Raw genomic sequence first — 19,353 nt, 5'->3', positions numbered from 1 at the left:
AGCTCAGGAAATAGGCTGTCCTGCGCCAGGTTGGAAGGTCATTGCCACGCATCCTTCCTCCCCAGTGTCCATTTTCCTCTCCCTGAGCCCCCGTACCAGCAGCTGCTCGCCTGCCCGTTCCTGCCACCACAAACAGGCGGCAGGAGGTGCTCCAGAGTGATGCCCCCTCCTTCCCTCACTGGAAGCTGAAAGCATTGGCGTTATCGTACGCTTAACCTGGGTATTAAGCAACATCTCCGCCCCATTTGCCCTGGTGTTATCCCAAGCCTACAGACTGCCAGCTTTGAGGCTTATGTGCCTTTCAGCTTAAATACGAGAAATAGTTCTACTTTAGCATGACAAAACAGAACGGGTATCGAATGGCCGGTTAATATTTCGGTCTCGGAGGACCAAAACCAATTCACACCTCAAGGGAAGTGGAATGGCACGTACAGCGGGATGCAAACTCCCAGCCACGACAGGCAGACTTCGAGACTGATTAGATTAGAACTGCATAAATAAGGAACTCTCCGGGAGAAAAAAAATAATTAGGAAGTTCGTGTACTTTACATAATACCAGTACTTTGGCTGCAAGTTGTCTCAAAACTGTATTTCATACATCTAATGTCTCTGTACAGCTATCCAGAAATACATAGTTAGAAAGATAGCTTTGGTTCTCAAGATCTATGTAGAAACCTTCAGAAGCACCATTTCTGTCTGAGTTACAGAGTTTTGAATTTGTGAAGGTTAAATTTGCTTTACACATCACTTTTGATACTCCTTGCATGCCAAGTGTAGTTTATGTTAAATTTACCCTCCACATCTCGAGCCCCTACTGGCATGATGCGGCTTCCTCAGAAACCAAAGATTTTCGATGCCCAGGTAATTAAAAATGGTATCAGGGCCTTAGCACTTTCTACGTCCGTCCATAAACATAGCTTGCAGTAATTTATTCACAAATTTACTTTCAAAACTTTTGTTTAACGAGATATGATTAAAATGTGGCTATGAATAACCTCTTAACAGCACAGCAGCTACAGACATGGGTTTATTTCATATCCATTTGATATGCATTGACATTTTAACTGAAAACAGATTAATTTCTAGGTATCCAAGAGTTACTGTTACCAAACCCCCGGCTAGAACAGTCTTTAGAAAGGAATATGATGTCAGGTATTTAATCATAAGCATTAGAAATAAACCACTTTCTGCAATCAATTTTGTTAACTCATCTTGATCTACAAAGATGCTGATTGTTTTCTCCCAGATTAATTCTTACACCTATGAGATGCAAAGAAGACGTAAATTCAAACTCACCCTCCTCTGCCACGCTGAAGGACCCTAGCCTAACCTAAACAGCCATTAAATACACAGCAGTAAAGTGCTAAACTTGACGAATGCTCATGGATGAATTCAAGGAGATATCGGTTCATAGAGCTGAAATTGTTCCTATCTTTTCACAAGCCAACTACTTTCTTTGGTCCAGCGTCTGCCTGCTTCATGTCAGCCCATTATGCCAATACCACACAAGAAATTTAGCACGCTTCTGCTAATAGAAATATTTAGATCTTTCACTCCAAAGCGCTACACAAGATATGGCTTTGCCAGAATCAGCCAGGAAGAGCATCATGAAAATTATTCCAGTCAACAGCATTTCACGCACAAAACCACAACTAGAATCCAAAGAACAGATTACATTTATTCTCCACTAAAATCACATCAGCCGCTAATGAGAAAGTACTACCTTTTTGTACAGCTCTGACACAAGTTTTCTTGGGAGAAAGGGTTACCTAACTCCCTTAGCTGAGACATGTTATCAAAGAATTTGAAACAAGGCAGAAATGATGAGCAACTAATTGTGCAGCAACAACTACTTTATTAGGATTTCTCCATAAGAAGTAAAAATTATAGCCTGACTTACTTCAAAATGATGCCACCTGCTCTTGAGCCTTAAAGAAAAAAAACCACCCTTGTTTTATGAATCCGGTGATAGCCAGGGCCCAATCCAGCACGGTATTCAGTAATTCCCACGAACGCCAAACATCCTCGATGCCCATCGACTAGAGGGGGAACTGACAGGGCTCGCTAACAGGAGGGATTCGGCATCTCATTAGTTCAGGCCTTTATTTTGGGGAGACGCAGGGCCCTCCATCACGTAGCCGTGCTCGGCACTGCTTGAGGAAACAGATTCTTTGAATGAGAAAAAGAAATCAAGCTGCTCAAGGTAGAAAATTGAAAACATTTGCTTCCTCTCAAGCCAGTTTGGTCCTTGTTATTTCACTGATCGTGAAGAAAATAACTCGCATGGTCTCTGTGCAGAGACAATACCGAAACATTCACAAGATTCCTACTACAAACTCAGACCAAGTTTTCCAAGATATTTTTTTTCAGTGCTACATGAGGTAGTTAAATCACAATTCTTGAATTAGTTGATCTAGCAGTTAGGCTGCACTTTGAGACAGAATAAATCATTACTTAGAGACTACAAATTGCAGTATTTACAATTCAGCCCTGAATCAAATTAAACTCTGATTTCAAAATGTGCCCATTCTTACGAATACCTTAATTTATCAACCGACCATAAAAAAGACAAGTCACGTAAACTGAGAGGCCTCAGAGGTCAGCTGGCAGGGAAGTTAACTGTATACACTGACAGCGCCATTCAGCGAATGTAAGATACTTTACAGAATAATTTAATAGGGAGCTGTTAGCAAAGGTATATACATTGTACTTTCTATCACAGATCGACTCATGAAATGTTGATACTCTGTCTACCCTTGAGTATTAATAAACATTTCACAGTATGTGATATTGCTGTTAAAGGTAAGCTCTGGACAAAAAGCAGATAAAATAAATGCAAAACGAGCTGCAGTGCTCGTAAACTTTACGTGATTGATGGCAACTCGCAGGAGAACTGCGAGGAGAAGAAGACATAAAGGGTATGTGCCACATGCAAATCTACGGGTAAGGAAATCGCCGCCGTATAACTCATCCCGCGTCCTGCCAAACCTCTACGGGCGATGGAAGTGACAAATAATCTCAGCTTTTACACCTCGGGGTGACGCGGCCGCGTTTCTGCACCCTGCCTTAGACAACACCGGACCTTTCTGCCACCGAGCAGTGGCCGCGGACGCGCGGGAGCGCTGCCACGTGCCCCCCGCCCGTCCCCAGACCCGGATGCGGGTTTTGGGGTGACACTGGCCCCGCAGCCAGAAACGCCCCGGCGGTCGCCACGAGCTCTCGGGACCTGTGGGGAAACCAGCGGGTTTCCAAGCCCTCGCCCGGGCAACTTTTGCCCGACGTTCAAGGGCACCTTTAGCCTGCAGCCGTCTCCCCTGCCAGTCGCGACCGACACCTCCGACTATGTCGCAGACGTCCAGCTCCTGTCCCCTCCCGTCTGTTATTCCGCGGACGGGGCGCGCGTACGTGACACCGACCCCTCCGCCAGCCCCGTCCCGCCTCGGCCGCGCCGACCTGCCGCACAGACCCATTTACCGACCCGCTCCCCTCCGGCCGACCCCGCCACCCGTCCCGGCGGCGCAAGGGGGGCGGCGGCCGGGCCCCCCCCGCGCCCCGCTCCGCACCTGCCCCGCCGCCCATGCGCGCAGCGGCGCGCACCTGCCCGCGCCCCACGCACCTGCCCCGGCCCCCGCCGCAAAACCACCGCGGGCGATACGCGCAACTCTCCCGCCCCCCCCCACACCCCCCACCCGAAAGACGCGCGGACCCCAGGGCGGCCCCGCTCCGCCCCCGCGGGGTGCCCGGTGCCCGGAGCCGGGCCCGTCGGGCCGCCTGCTCCTGAATTTTCGGTGCCCCCCACCCCCCCTTATCCCAGGCCGCTCACCCCAAACTCAGCCCCACGCCCCCCAGAACGGTTCCCTCCTGCGCTTCAACTCCGTTTAAACACATGGCAAAGTGCTCCGGGTCACTCAGCCGGTAAACAGAATATGGGAAAAGACAAGAAAGATCTCCATCAAAGGCTAAGAAAAAATTAAATATCTCCCCCCCCCCCCGAAGAAAAAAACAAGCAACCAGCAAACAAACAGAAAGTACCAATAATCCTAATCTTTTCCCAGATCAAGGCTCTTATCCCGCGACTTGCATTTGATCTCTTCTCATGTGCTCGCTACCTACCACTGAAATCCCATTTTCTATACATTTCCACAATTCGCAGCTCGTCCCACCCTTGGAAATGAAAAAGTAATGGCACGGACAAGAAGAGTAAGAATAAAAAGTCCCTGCCCTTCCCGGTTTGGGTTAAAAAGGAGAACTAGCGACATGCAAATGACAAGCAAATTGGAAGAGACAAAAAGAACGGCAGCTATCATAAACAAGACAAAGGGGAGGCTCAGAGCACCGGAGCAGGAGTTTAAAGCAGGGGATGGGGAACTTCGGCGGAGCCGGGGGGGGGGGGGGAGGCGGAAGCTCGGAACAACAAAAAGCCAAATACCCGCCGCGTTTTCCGTCCCCGCGAACTGCCCTCCAGCCCGCGGCGCGACAGCGAGACCCGTCCGCGAAAGGGGGCAGCGAGGGGGCGGGGGGCGTCACCTAACCACGAGCCGGTCACTTACTACTCTTCGGCCCCGGGCGGCCGCGGGGAGCGCTCCCCGGGGCTGGGCGCTCTCCCGGGCTGGGCGCCCGCGGCTCCCGGCCGCGGTACCACCGCCGGGCTGCAACCGCGGCGCCGGGAGAGTCAGCGCGGGTCGCCCCGCGGAGAGAAGCACACGGCGCTGGCAACGGTCACCGCTATCCTGACGGGGGCTTCGCTCCCCGGCCCCCCAACCCCCGCCCCCAGACCGTCTACAGCAAGTGCCAATTAATAAAAATAAAATTTAAAAAAATAAAAGAAAGAAAAAAAAAGCGAGAAAAGACACGAAAAGGCCGAAAAAGCGGGGAGGGACGGAGGGGGCGCGGGGAGGGAGCGGGTACTTACTCCGTGCGACGGCGACGAAAGTGAAGCCTCTGGGTTTGTTGTTTGTTTTTTTTTTTTTTTTTTTTTGCCGGTGGAAAGAGAGGGAGACACGCACACGCGCCGCGCACACACACACACGCGCACACACACGCGCGCGCGCGCGCACACACACACACCACACACACACACACACACGCACACGCACTCGCGCGCGCGCGCGCGCGCGGACACCCGCGGCCCCGCGCGCGCAGCCGGCGAGCCCCGCGCCGCTGCTGAATATGATAATGGGGGGCGAGGGAGGGCTGCGCGCGCGCGGGCGGGCGGGCAGCGGGCGCGGAGCGGCGCGGAGCGGAGCGGCGCGGGGGCGGCGGGGCGCGGAGCGGCGCGTGGCGGCGGGGCGCGCGGGGCAGGGCTGGGCTGGGCTGGGCTGGGCTGTGGCCGAGCCGAGCGAGCGCTCCGCACCGCCACAAGATTTACTTTAAGACACAGCTGAAGGAAACAGGAAGACCAGACGTCACGCTCGGAGTGACGTGAGCCCGGCCCGGCGCCCAATCGGGAGGCTCCTTGGGACGGACGGGGGGGACGGGGAGAACTTGGCAGGAGCGAGGAGAGAGGAGAGGGGAGAAGGGGGGGGGGGAGCGGGGGGGGGAGGGACTGCCCCGCCCCCGCGGGAAGGTGGCGGCGGCCGCGCACCTGCGTGGGGGACGGACGGACGGACGGACACGGGGCGGGAGCAGCGGCAGCCGCGGCCCGACGGGGCGCCCCCCCCCCCCCCCAAACCCCCCGCCGCGCTCGGGCGAGAGGGGGACAAAAGCCGCCCCGCGGGGGAGCGGGGGGGGGGGGGAGAGTGGGGATGAGAAACTTTAGGAAAGTCATCGAGTCATCCCCGCGGGGCGGGGGACGCTCCGCGGCGCCCCACACGCGGGAAAGTTTTACACGCGCGAAGGCGTCCGCAGAGGAGTACCGGTGCGCGGGGGCTGCTGCCCCAGGGTGCGCGAATGTCCCGCGTTAAGCGTCGGGGCGGTGAAGCAAAAAGCAAAACCCCGCTCGCGGGCGCTGCCCCCACGCGGGTCACAAACTTTAAGCGGGTCCGTGGCCTCCCGACACGGCGTCACTCGCCGGCGCGCAGGGGCCGCGGATCTGCCGCGCGTCGCGGGGCTGCAAGCGGCAGCCGCGCGGGACACTTTCCACGTGCGGGGCAGAAAATAAACACCAAAACGAACATCAGGTCGCGGAGCGTGGAACACCCGGCCGCGCCGAAACCCGGGTATTCGCCGTGGGATGCCCCGGCCCCGGCCCAGCGCGCCCGGAGTTTCGGCCAACTTAAGCCCATCCCCGGCTCGGCGCTGCCCGCTCCCGGCCGGCTCCGCCGGGAAAACCTTTGGGGGCAAAAAAATCTTTTTGGGGGTGGGAAAACCCAACCGAGGGTCTTCCCAGCAGGTCCGGGCTGCCATCCGGAGCCCAGCCTGCCGGGCGCGCTTTGTCCCGCCGTGAGCGCGGGTTTCCGCGGCGTGGGGCCGGGAGCGCCCGCACCCCCTGGCCCCCCCGGTTGCCGCGGAGGGTCGCCCGGCCGCTGCCGGCCGAGGGGCAGAGGGGCGCCTTCCCGTAGGTAAACACCCTCAGGCTTGCAGGCGGCGGGGGGGTAGACTTGAAGAGAGGGAATAACGTCCTGCGGCGGGACAGGCGGCACCGGGGCGCTGCAGGGCGCTCGGCAGCAGGTAAGGACGGCGCTGCCTCGCCGGGGCCGTCCGCGCCCCCCCCTGCCCCCCCCCCCCCGCCTCTCCCCGGGGCTGCCGTGAGGGAGGGGGAGCTCCGAGTGGAGTGTGGAGGGGAGAGCCCGGAGGGGGCGAGGGCAGGCAGGGCTCCCGCTGCCGGTCCTTGCCTAAACTTGCGCCGCAGCTCCGGGCCGGAGGCTGCGAGGGGCCGGGCCGCGCCTCGCCCCCCGCCCGTCCCGCTGCTGTCGGTGCGGGGAACCTCTTCGCTACCCCCCCCACCCCCCCCCGCTCCTTCCACTTCAAGGATCTGTCTCACTAGAGGGGAGTCGCGGCGCGCAGCCCCACGCGTGGATGCGGACAGCCCCGCCGCTTCCCGCGGGGCGGCCGGGCGCGGAAGCCCCTCGGCGGGGCGCGCTGCGAGGGTTACCCTCCGCCGCCGAAGTTGGGGAGCCGGCACGGGCAGCAAACCCGCCCCCCGCGGGCCAAACGCGTGGGTGCCCGCAGCCGCTCGTCTCCCAGCTGCCCGCCGGCGGGGCCGGGCTGGCCGCCGCGTCGGGGCGGTGGAGCAGCTCCGCGCTGCCTCCGAGGCGGGGAGCGGGGACACTCACGCGTGTGGGTGGGTAATGTGACAAACCACCCGCCGCGGGTCACGAAGAAATCGTTCGGAACCGGCCAAAGCGGCCCCGTCGCGCTGCCGGACCTGCCGCTGGGAAGCTGCTCCCCAGTTAAAATAAATCCCCCGGCCGGCGCATCCCGAGGAGGCACGGCCGGTGACACCCGCCCTCGAGCCCGGCACCGGTGCGGAAGGCGAAGCCTCCCCCGGGAGGGCAGCGCCCGGCCCGTCGGGGCGCAGACGGCGGCCGTAGCCCCGGCCCGGCGGCGGCGGGAGAACTCCGCTCTTCGCCGGGCCGGGCAGCTCCGCGCCGCCGGGCGCCGTCGCAAGCCCCGCCGTGCCGCGGCTGGGTCCCGGGCCTGTCGCGGGGCCGTCGATGGCCATCTCAGCGCCCGCGGGCGACCGCAAATCCCCGGCGCAACGGGGCGCGCCCCGGGGCGCTCCGCTGCTGCGGCTTTCGCCCCCCAGCCCGAGCGTCGGGCGGCCCCGCAGCGGTGTCCGGTGCCCGTCGCGCCCTCCCGGCCCGCGGGAGCCTCCGCCCGGCGGGGCGGCTTTGCCGCCAGCTGCTTCAACGTGAGACCGTTAGAAATCGGAGCGCCGGGCCCTCCGCTGCCGGGGAGCCACGGGGCTAGGGCTGGGGCTGAATGGCCCGCGGCACCCCGACGGCGAGCGGCCCCGCGCTGCGCTCCGCGGGCGCGGAGAGGTGGGCACGGGCGGGCCGGCCCGGCCTGGGCGGGGGGGTCGCTCCCTGCCGGGGTCTGGGGGAGCTCCGCTTGCCGGGGTGACACACACGCTCAGCCTCCCGTGGTAGCTCTAAGTGCTACAGGGGCTGCGGGACAAGGGTGCAGAAGTGTGTCTGGACGCAGGGGGAGATAGGCTAAATTTGGCGGGTGAATGACTCGCTTGAATTCTTTCCTGTTTTGGTTGTTTGTTTTTTTTTTTTTTTCTTTTAAAGGACACCGGGATACACGTAGAGGTGAAGCCCAACGGTGCAAACGCTAAGGAATAAATAAGTAGCTGCCTCTGACACTGCGCTTGGCAACAACGGGGCTCAACTTGACTTCAACCACTGTTGTTTTACGCAAAGAAGAGAAACTGAGGCACCGGGAGTGAAGCGGCGTCCCCAAGGTCACCCGGCAGAGCGGTGGCAGCCAGCCCGGCCCCAGCCATGGGGACCACGCTCGCAAGCTTCCCCCGACCATCCGGCCCCGCTGCCTCGTTCCTGGGGCCGCTTGCGGGTTACCTTCCCCCAGCCCCGCCTCTTGCAACTTTTTCAAGTCCAAACATCCCGGCCTTAGGACCTGCCACGCCAGTGAAGGCCGGCGGGCACGAAAGGCGTGCTCTCCACTCGCCCACCGGCGGGGCTCGGGCATTGGGTGCTGCAGACACTTTCTCTCTTTTAATCCCGGAGGATATGCAGCTTCTTAAGGCGTGCCAAACTGATGTTTCAGAGCTGAGCAGCAAAAGTAATCTTCCACCCATCACCCAAATTTTAGAGGGGGCGGAAAAACTCTGCCTCCTCCAGAATTTAATCCCTCAGAAGGGGTCCAGCCCCCCCCCCCCCCGCAGCTCATATGCAGTGAGAAAAGTCGTTCCTGGTGCCCCCTCTCCCCTTCCCCCCCCCCTGGAGCCTGGTAGCTTGGGGCTTGGGCGGTGGCGGGGCAGCCTCTTGCTGCTGTGGGTGGGTGCATGGCTGTTTCTGTCCCTCGCTGCCCCCAGTCCCCTGACCGACTGCAACCGTGGCCCCCACTAGGGAGCTGTCGTAGATTCCAATCTGTATCCAAATTCCTGTACAAGTCCCAGGTCTGTTCTCGGTAATTAATCGGTGGTAAGGTAGTCACACCAGGTCCTTTTCTTGGTCATTAATAGATAATAGGGCAATCACACTCTTTATTTTCTGAGTTGCGAGCGGTTTGGATGCCAACAAAAAGTAATCTGTGTTCACAAAGTTTGGACTCAAAGCCTGGGTGTGCTCAAGTCTGTGGGTTCTCCTCTCCTGCCCCTCTTCACAAACTTCAGGTCAAAATACTACATTTCCTGCCGATATGGGCGTTGCCAGGTCTATGTTCAACTGCAAGGTTTATCCCATCAGAAATAAATTCTCCTCCAAATTTTGGTGTCTCTAAAGAGAAAAGGTTTGCTGCAAGCTGACAGCTTTCTGTGCTTGTTTTTCTTTCTTTAAGGGGAAAAAAATAAACCAACCCAGATGCAAGAAACTTAGGAAAACTTTTGCAGTGTGCCCATGACCGTGGGTGATTCCTCTGTCCCTTTGGAGTCTGACAACAAAATTGAAAGTGACAGGGGTATATTGTTGAAACTGCCTTTTCTTTGATCATTTTCCTTGCTGTGTCTGTTCCAACTAAATGAGGGAACGGGGCTACGAATACATAGCAGGGTTTCTTTTTTCTTTTTTTTTTTTTTTCCGCCTTTTTTTTTTTTTTTTAAGGGGTGGGGAGGGCCCAAGTACTGCTATGCATATAAAGAAGAACACCCCACAACCACAAAGGCCTGATTCTGCTCTTGCTTATGCTGATGTGAATTAAAACCAGCTCTACTGATATCAAGAAAACATCATCAGTGTGTGTGAGAAAGAGGAGAACGGGGCGCTTGATGTGTGTAATTACTGAATTTAGAGCCTTTTTTCGCTTGGCTTTGCCCTGGCTCCTCCTTTCAAAAAGGAAACCTTTGGAAGAAAATGCCTTTAACCTGGAGAGTGAATGCAACCTAGGTGGTTCGGCAGAGTGCAATTTAATTCAAGAAACCGGTATTGATGGAAATAGAATTGTTAAAAAATAATTTTAAAAAACCCCAACAAAACAAAACAACCAAAAAAACCCAACCAAAAAACCCTCACAACCTCTAGAGAGGAGAAAGTGAACTAAACTAATCCTATTAAACGTGGTAGCATGTTTCTGTGCAGCTCGCTGAGAGATTAAGCACAGGAAAAGGGATAAGTGCTGCTTCAGTTTCACTAAACTAATGTGACAACTTGTCATTGGAAATCTTTACAGCTTGTTAGCAGATGACTAGCTGATTCAGATATGTTTTCTACCATTTCCTTTGTGTCTGGGGGTGGTGTTTTTTTCTTTCCTGTTCTTTTCTTATCCATACTGCTTTATTTTGCTTTTTAATCCTTCATGTCTCCTTCAAGTCAAAACATTTAACTTGCTTTAATCAATATTTTGTTTTGAAGATGTCCCTTGACCTTTTGTTTGTGCAAATTAACCTTCAAGGGCACCTCATTCATTCATTAACCTCAGTGGGATGCCGTATCCCCTGTACATGGTATTTTAGGATGCATAAAACATTTATGAATGTGTAGACATATTGCAGTGAATGACTGTGATACTGCTGCTGTTACTGCTACTATAATATATTCATTTTCCCTCCGTCCTTTTTTTTCCTTCCTTCCTCTTTCTTTCTTTCTTTCTTTCTTTCTTTCTTTCTTTCTTTCTTTCTTTCTTTCTTTCTCTCTCTTTCTCTCTTTCTCTCTTTCTCTCTTTCTTTCTCCCTCCCTTTATTTTGTTTGATTCCTTTCTTCCTTATTTTTCTTCTCTTTATTTCTTTCTTTTCTCTCTCTTTTTTTTTTTTTTTTTTAAATCTACTTCACATGTTTGTATGCAGAAGGCAAGCAAAATAGCCAAGCTGGGAGAACTTTTGGCATTAGTAATTTCATTTCAAAAGCAGGTGTCTCAATGCTTTAGAAACATACATTGAGTCTTAATCTCTCTCCTCTCCTCTCCTCTCCTCTCCTCTCCTCTCCTCTCCTCTCCTCTCCTCTCCTCTCCTCTCCCCTCCTCTCCTCTCCTCTCTTTCCCTTGGCCCTCCCCCACCGGCAAAGGCATGATCGTTGAGTAAATGGAAAAAAACATTTTACAACATTAAAGGAAGACTGTTTAGAAAAGGAAGGCCCTGCTGAGGTGTAGAGGAAGCCTGTTTATTAACACTGGACACCTCTTATCTCAGGCAGCTCCAGATGGATGTCCCCTTGGTAATTCCCACTCTGTGCCAAGTGGGGTTAAGCAGGGTAACCACCTTGACGTGGGCTGGTGATCACCAGGGGATCATCGGCTCCTTCAGAGAGAAATTTTAGCAGAAACTTGGGGGGGGGGGGGGGGGGGGAGGAGGGGGGGGGAGGGAGAGCCATCAGGCTTCAGCATAAAAAGCTTGCACGTGGCCAGATTTACCTTTGTGGCTGTAAATTGCTTGCTGCCTGGGACAGAGCCAGGTTTTGATTGAGAGATAAAGTAGTTCAAATCTGTCAATAATTAACTGTCACTCAATTAAGGCTTTCTTAACAAATTAGCACTTGGTAGCACCTAGGGTGCAGGTTTTTCATGGGAAAAGGCTGATAGAGTGACGTTGGCCATTAAGTTTGCCCACTGAGTATCAGCTAATGTCCTGCTCAGTTTAAACAGCACTGTGTAAATCTGGTGAATTGGTTCCCAAACCCTATTTCTGCCAGATTGCTTTTAAGATTAACCATTTGTGCCCTCCCAAGCTAAACAATGCAGGACAGGGTTTGCTAAATAAGAGAGTTATCCGTGATTGATTAGGATTTCCTGGCTGTCAGCTTTGAAGGAGCACCCTGATGTAAATGAGGCTGTAGCTCCGAATTTACAGAAATCAGGTGGAGCCCCCCTAAAATCCCGCAGGTCCATGGGAACGGATGGAGCAGTTACATATGTGTTTGTCTCCAGTGCAAGCTGCTGTGATGTGTTTCTGCCTCACACAGGGCCTCACTTCTCCAGCCTGCCCCTTCCACTGGGTTGGTGGGAAGGTTAAAAGGGAAAACATTTCTACCCGCTTTATCCCACAAGGAAATTTTCATGCAAGCAGTTGCCACCTGTGACCTCTTGTGGCCTTGAGTACCTGGCTTCACCAGGGCTCCTCAGGTCAGATGCAGTTCCAGAAACATTGCAAAGCTCCATGCTTATGCCTCTTTCCCAGATTCCTGGAAGAATCCTTCCGTGGCAATGGAGGTGGCGTTGTTGTTTTGGTAGCAGACATTTTGCCAGTTCCCTTTCACATCTCTCCAAACTAGCAATGCCGTGGGTATGTCGTCCCACTCTTCCTCTTAATTCTCCATTCAGAAATTGTAAGTGAGTGTCGGATGTCAGCCAGATCCAGCAGAGCCATCCCAGTTTACATCCATTGGTGCTCTGGGCCCGTGTTTGTGCATGCTGCTGGATCAACGCTGCTGGGATGGGAATTCCCTTGGTACATTAATTCACAGCAAACCGCCGACTCTGGAAGCAATGATCATTTATCACATCAACCCTGCTGAGGAGAAATCCGTCTCTCGCACGTCAGAAAACTCTTTGCTCTCCATTGGCATCGAATTCCCCCAGTGTCACACGCAGTTGCACCTCCAGGAGGTGTAATCGCCGAGTCTGTTTAGAAGTTAAATGTGAAACTCTGGCAAACGCAGGTTCTGATTCATACTGTATTACGGGAAAGGCTGTGAGGTGGAAGCTGATTTTAGCTTCAGCTATGATCCATTCCTCTGATACAGGTTTATGCTCAGTATGGGTTTGGTTAAATCAGTCACTGCTCACCCCGCTGTATAGTTTTCTGTCTCTCTTGACCAAAGCATGCCTTACCTGCAGTGTGGGCCAAAGCAATGCTGGACAAGTGTTTAAAAACAAAATTTGGGAAGCTTTCCAGGTTGTTCTTTTTGAATTAAGAACTTGGGGATGCACTCTGTTGTCTTGTACAAAAACTAATCCCAATGTAGCTTTCTTTCTATTAATCATATTGGAAGAGCTGCCAGAGAGGGACAGCTCTTAACCAACACCCCCCTACTGTGGTTCAAAGATCTGAACTGTTTCAGCAACCTGCATGTGGAGGGGTTAAAAGCACATTAAAAAATACTTTGTGTAGCCCTGTCCTAGTACTTATATTAAAAGTTTTAAGAAGTTTATAATCATAAAGCAGGAGAAAAGGAAGTGCATTTGGTAGTGTAAAACTGCACCCTACCCTGCTGAATAATCAAAGCTGGTATTGAACAGGAAATGTTTAACGTTATAGACTTATGTTCTTTTGGTTGGTTGGTGTTTTTAAGAAAGAGGAAGATATTTCTGTAGAGGGATTATAACCTGGGGAAAACAATTTTGATTGGGTTTCTTTGTGCACTGAATTAATTTATTTTTACATCATATAGCAACAGTTTTAAGAGCCCATCTTTTCTAATGAAAAGTCATTCCCATTATCTGAAGAATGCATGCAATCTGTCACCTTTAAGGACAAGACAACTGAGGGACAATTTTTTCAGGGGCAGTGGGGCATCTAATAGCATTTCAAAACAGTTGCAAGTGCTATACTATTAACAGGACACAGGTGCCCAGAAGATTTTGTAAGGTCCTGAATAAACCAATGGATTTAGGAGCCTAAAGTAGAGCACAGGTTGACTTTAGGTGTCTATATACAAAACTGCCGTCATGGATCATCCATCTCAGGAGACATGCTCCCAAGGTGCTACAGGGCTGTTTCTGTGCTTGCCAGAAGCACAGGGGTATGTAGGAATCATTCGGGAGCCAGCACAGTGACTTTGCCCAAGCCTAGGGCCTCCAGCAAGACTGCACCCAGCGCTGCTTTCTTTGCAAGATGTCCTCACGGTGGTGTCAGTTCCCATCTTTCATAGGATAGCCTACACATTAGGGTGTCTCTCCTAGAGATGGGAAATCTGTATTTCAGACTTTCCTTGTCCCAAAGCCATGCAAATTCGTGTCTCTCTTCTCTCTAAAAAGTGTGCTGGCCACCAGGCTGTAGGATGGGATCATTCTTACCACTCCTTTGGGGGTTTTGTTCTGTTGCAAAGGGACCCAAACTATCACAGGGTCAAAAGGAGAAGAAATTAGTGAGCTTGACTTTGTGAAAGGTGCTTAAAACAAGAAACTGGGAGGGAGCAACACTCTGCTTCCAGGATTGTATCCTTTACCTATCTATAATGGCTCTGTAATACAAAATACATCATTGGCCCGGGGGAGGAGGGCCAGGGACTCCCTTAGCCCAGGTGATGGTGCATGCCTCTGGGGCGTGCTCTTCGTGCTGACCCTCTTTCTGGCCTCGGCAATCTGTAAGTAGTGCTGCACAGCTTCGCTGGAGTGGATGGAAGATATCGCAGCAATTAACATGAAGGCACTAACATCTCTTATGGATTTTAGCCTTGAGTAGCCAAATCATTAGGTATCTACATAATGTAAAAAATTCATCCTGGAGTGCCCTAAGCTCCCGCTGAAGTTACTGGGCTCACACTCAGCAGCACAAGGGCCAAAATAATATAGGTGCCTTTTTCTGGAAAGGAAACACATCCCTGACATGAAGGTCAAATGGCATTTATAACAGCATCAATAATTTCAGAGCATCACGCTATTGAATTCTAGGAATGATTAGACCTGTTTGGCAATACTGTTTAGTTGCTTTTACAATAGAAATATGCTTTCTACCTCCTGAGAGATTCATAACGAAAAAAACCCAATCTATATCAATGAGTAAGATATTTTCCTTACCAGAGATATTGATTTAAATATTGACTTCACTGCTGGAGGGTTATTTCACTCCATGCTGCAGATACTCATTGACAAGTGACATGTGTTTTATGTACTAATAAAAATGTGATTTCTGGACCAGTAATCTTATCTGGATGATTCTGACTTTCTGCATTTGGTTTAGTCTGAAGCAGTTGTCCTTTCTGAAATTGAGCATTTTCTTCTGAGTGTCAATGCACTTTGCTCCATGTGAATTACTTGAAACTAAGATCAAAACAAACAAACGTTAAAAAACCCCCGCATGCAGCCCCTTTGTCCTATTAGTTCGTTCTCCTTTCAATCTTTCAGCAATGGGTTTAGGCTCTGTAAGACAGAAGTTCTTTATTTAGCAACAGAAAAGGTGCCGCCGCAGAACCTGTTACAGCTTGTCAGAAAACCAGCCTGAGTGTGTTCTGGGACAAGGACTGTCTTTTTATTGCTGGGTTATACAACAGCTCTCACGTTGGCTTGCTGACCCCGATCAGGCCTGGCGATAGTAATAACGACAACAATAGCTTATGCCACTGAGCAGCAACCCAATGCTCAGGAGGGCTGCGATAGCTCCCGTCACAGGCCAGACATGCCAGCTCCCTCTTGTACAAAGTGCCAGCCCAGGAGGAAAAAAAAAACCCAAACAGTAAAAATCCCAACTCCTTGTAGCCCCCAACTTATAGACATGACAGTTTATTTCACTGGAGCATCGTATCCATGAAGTAGGGGATATTGCCAAAATTCTTGTTACTGGGTAGCCAGTCCTCCCCGTGGAATTGCACACTCCGAATGCAACGGCTGCGGAGGGCAGCCCGGGTGTGCTGCTGCCACACAGCTCAGTGGCACTGAGGTCCTGTGGGACTGGAAGCGCGAGGTGGCGGATAAGGACCTGAATGCTTGCGGTCCCTCCCCTCTTTTGCGCACCGTCGAGATGAGATGAAAATGTGAGGCAATGGTAACATTCACACATCAGCTCTTTGGCCTGTTCAGGAATCACCCCAGCTCCCTGCAAGTGGGATAACAATAAAATAGAGTCGTTTTCAGAGGAGAATCGCATGCAAAACACTGCTTCTGGTTTGAAATTCCTGAGGTCAGCTGAGCCCATAGCTTCTAGGCACTAGCACTATCCCTTTCGCAGCAGAGGACGGCTGGTGCCTGCATGCAGGAAGACAGGCTTTGCCTGGGAAAAGTCTCCCTGCGAATCTTTCCCTTGGGAACACTGAATTTCAGACCAGCTCTTGACCCGTCAGGACAGAAAGAGGTTCAGAGACATATCCTCCTGGAGGTTATCGGCAGCCAAGAAGGGGTGAAGCTGGCAGAAAAGCAAATCTCAGACCCTGTTAGTAGAGCACTTCTCTGCCTAACCTCTGTTAACGGGGTTCTGTGGTGCTGTGACTAGAAGCTGTTTATTTTGGAAGAAACGGGGACAAAGAGGGCTTTGGGTCACTTGCAGATTTTTTTTGCCTGCAGTAAATTTACAACAAACTGGAGCTAAGGCACAAATTCACCTTATGTTTTACTAGAGGTTACTTAGCTTAGTTATATCCCTTTCCATCTACTTGCACACAAGGAATTTGCCTTTTTCTTTGACCACAATGTTTCAACTGAAATTTTGGGGTAAACAAATGTGCCAAGTCTTTATTAACCCCAGCAGTGTAATTTCTCATTACAAGACTGTGATTCAGAGGAAACAGTGCTGCTAAAACAGCTACTGAGTCCCAGCAAAAATGACAGTTTTCCTCAATCAGTTCCTTTTGTGACCTTGATCTGAACCTTAATCTGTTTTAGCAAAATTCTTTTTATTAGCCATTCATACTTAATCATACTGCTAATTTTCCTGTTTTTAAACTATCAATTTAAGGCTGCTTTTTCATGTAACTAATCAAGGCTGATGTATGTTATTTTGGCTATGATTTCTAATAATTATTCTTAAGAGTTTTTTAAGTCCACTTTTTCCATAGATAACTGTCAGAATTGTAGATAGGGCAGAATGGCTTGTTTCTGTGATATTGCACATACAAGTCTGCTTTCTTATCTTTACTGAAAATAACCATTACGAGCATTGTACAGGGAATTTGAGCCTCATCTTCTTTTCTTTCCTTACATCAGCAGTTGCTTTTCATTAGTATTATTATTGCAGACAAGCATCATTGGAGGGAAGAAGAGTTTTCAGGATCAGGCTCCATTTGAGATATGTAGAATCAAAAAATAAACATATACTTGCAGCTGTCTCACAAAGATTGTAAACTGTTCTAGCTAGTGACTAATGATTTTTCTTTGCCTATGATATTAAAGAGCAGATTGTGTTACTATACTTATCTCTACCTTTACAAACAAATACACCAGGAAAATACGTTGAGCAGAAGAAACCACGCTTGTCAAATGCTTAGCTACACTGACTACAGGTTTTTGTACTTTTTGGCAAAAGCTTCAAAACAGACTGTGGCTTGGTTTAGCTCTGAATTCTTTACGGTGTAAAGGGAGCCTTTTTGTGTCTGTAGTATGCACTCGGCTCTCCACCGAAGGCAGCAGTTCGCTGCTGTTATTTGTCATTCATACAGCTGCTGCACAGAGATCGCAACCCCTTGTCCTGGGCTTTGTACCCACCAGAGATGCTTTTTCCCCCACCAAACTGATTAACATCACTGCAGGGCCATGATCATAAAAGCCTGGCACTTCTGATTAGGTTTGCATTGAGGTGCCTGGAGTTGACTAAGTACCGGGGGCTTTGTGCGTGTGCAGCAGGGTAGTTGCAGCGGGTAGGGAGCATCCCCACAGTTAGAGGTGCCATTGGAGCAGCACTTGCACACAAGCATTTTGCAGCCTAAACTTCTCATTCTGTGCTCAATGTGACTTTGTCAAGTGACACCCTAACATTTTCTTAGGGAGCGAAGCAGATTTCTTAATTGCGGTTGAACTAAATCTGACAGATATGATTTTCTGCCCTGAAGAGAGACAAAAGTCAGAAACTTGGGTATTTTGTGGTTTGGGTTTTTTCTCTGGAAGATGCTCATATGTCTTGGTAATGGGTTCCTGTGCCAGATGGAAAGCAATGGCTGGAAGAGTAGATGAACAAAGACTCTTCACAATCTTTTTCCCTAATTAAATCCTTTTTTTCTGTAGAAGTGGTTTTCCCCACCAGATTGAAAGGATTGCCATGTATGATTGTTCAAAAAGCTACAGGTTGTGTTATATGTATCTGTAGAAAAATTAGTACTATATGCAAAAATGGATGAAAGTGCTCAAATAGCCTGTTAATTAACTCATCCCTATAGTTAGCAGGATTGGCATTAGAGGAAAGAATAATGCTTTTTCAATCTGAAACTTTCCCTCCCTCCCCATCTATTTTATCTCTTCTTGTCACTTCCTATTAGCTGATCACGACATCCTATCTTATTCCTGAAGGGTGGGCCAGAAGATTACTTTGGAGCTCATGTAAGTGACACTCCAAGGATTGGCCGGCAGCGGGTTCAGCGGCCCCAGCCCCTGGAGCTGTGGGATGTCATCCCCGTGACATGCCTGGAAACCCCAGCTCATCCCTCAACTGTCTGGTTACAGCAGCATCTCCGTCATGTTGCACTTCAAGTCTGTCACTGGCATGGGTTCACGCTCCTCACCCGGGAACCCTTCTCTTTTTTGCTGAGGACCGTGGTTTTATTTTTAACGCAGAGTCCTTCATATCAGTGGCAGTGAGGGTTTCTTTTGCAAGATGGGATTCTGCCACAAGAGGGAATGGCTGGGGATCATACCCCAAATGTACGTGTGTGCACTAAGAGAGGAGCTGTGCATGAACGCCATCTAAGCAGCATTTGAAATGTATTTATTTTTCAGTGATTTTGAAAGGTCTTGGACTGGTAGCTCTGAACACCAGCTCTGGTCTCTGCACTGTCTCTTTGGCATCACTCTGTGGGAAGCAGTTTTTGGGAGAGCTCGGCCTGCCTGGAGTCATGGGGCTGTCCCAGCAGCTTTGCCCCACACGAGCCACCAGGACGCTCCCAGTGGGGGAACACAGCCAGAGTGCTCCCATCAGCTGTAGCCAGACATTATGGCTCGTGCTGGAGGGACTTGCTGCCGGCACCGTAATAGCAGGCTAGCTAGATTTTTGCTGTGGTATTACAAATTCCCCCAGGGAAGCCCACAACTATGACCATTTACATGGTAACATTGTCAGGCATGAGTCATTTTCTTCCCTCTCTGTGTCTCTGTCTCTGTTTCTCCTCTCACACACACGCACTCAGAAATGCAAGCACAAATCAACAGACTGGTAAATAAAACTTAAATGATGCTTTAGTGCATTTTTCAGCCCTCTTTTTCTGGCTGAGTGTATAGTTTGATGTACTTTTTTTTTTTTTTTTTTTGGCTATAAAATATAGCATGAAATGTATGGGCCATGTGAATGTTGATCCTGGAATAATGACTATTACATCTTCTGATTCGTATTGTGGTTTTTTACTGGGTTACATTTAAGAGTGCTTTAATGAAAAATTAATCAATAAAACTAATTCTTAAAACCAAATCTTTTGTCAATATAACAAAACAGCAAACTTTCAAAGTGAGTGACAGGGTCACTGTTTAAGAAGTTTTTTCACCTGACACTCCTGCATTAATGCTCCA

At 50.8% G+C, this 19,353-nt stretch overlaps 1 protein-coding gene across 3 annotated transcripts in view; it reads right to left on the bottom strand.

Moving 5' to 3' along the window:
* The window catches only part of PROX1 (prospero homeobox 1), a 44,516-nt gene extending 39,472 nt beyond the window's left edge, over positions 1-5,044 (bottom strand). Inside the window, exon 1 of one of the 3 annotated variants that reach the window (XM_074926158.1) lies at positions 4,913-5,044. The gene's annotated coding sequence lies outside the window, so the exon portion shown is untranslated. Of the gene's footprint in view, positions 82-4,912 lie in introns of those variants that run through there. The other 2 variants (XM_074926166.1, XM_074926173.1) reach the window with 2 other exon arrangements.
* Between the last annotated feature and the right edge of the window lie 14,309 nt (positions 5,045-19,353).

This window comes from Athene noctua, chromosome 1, assembly GCF_965140245.1.
Source record: "Athene noctua chromosome 1, bAthNoc1.hap1.1, whole genome shotgun sequence".
In the NCBI taxonomy this organism is placed as follows: Eukaryota; Metazoa; Chordata; class Aves; order Strigiformes; family Strigidae; genus Athene; species Athene noctua.
Note: the sequence above shows the minus strand (reverse complement) of the source record. Positions and strands in the feature narration are given on the sequence as shown.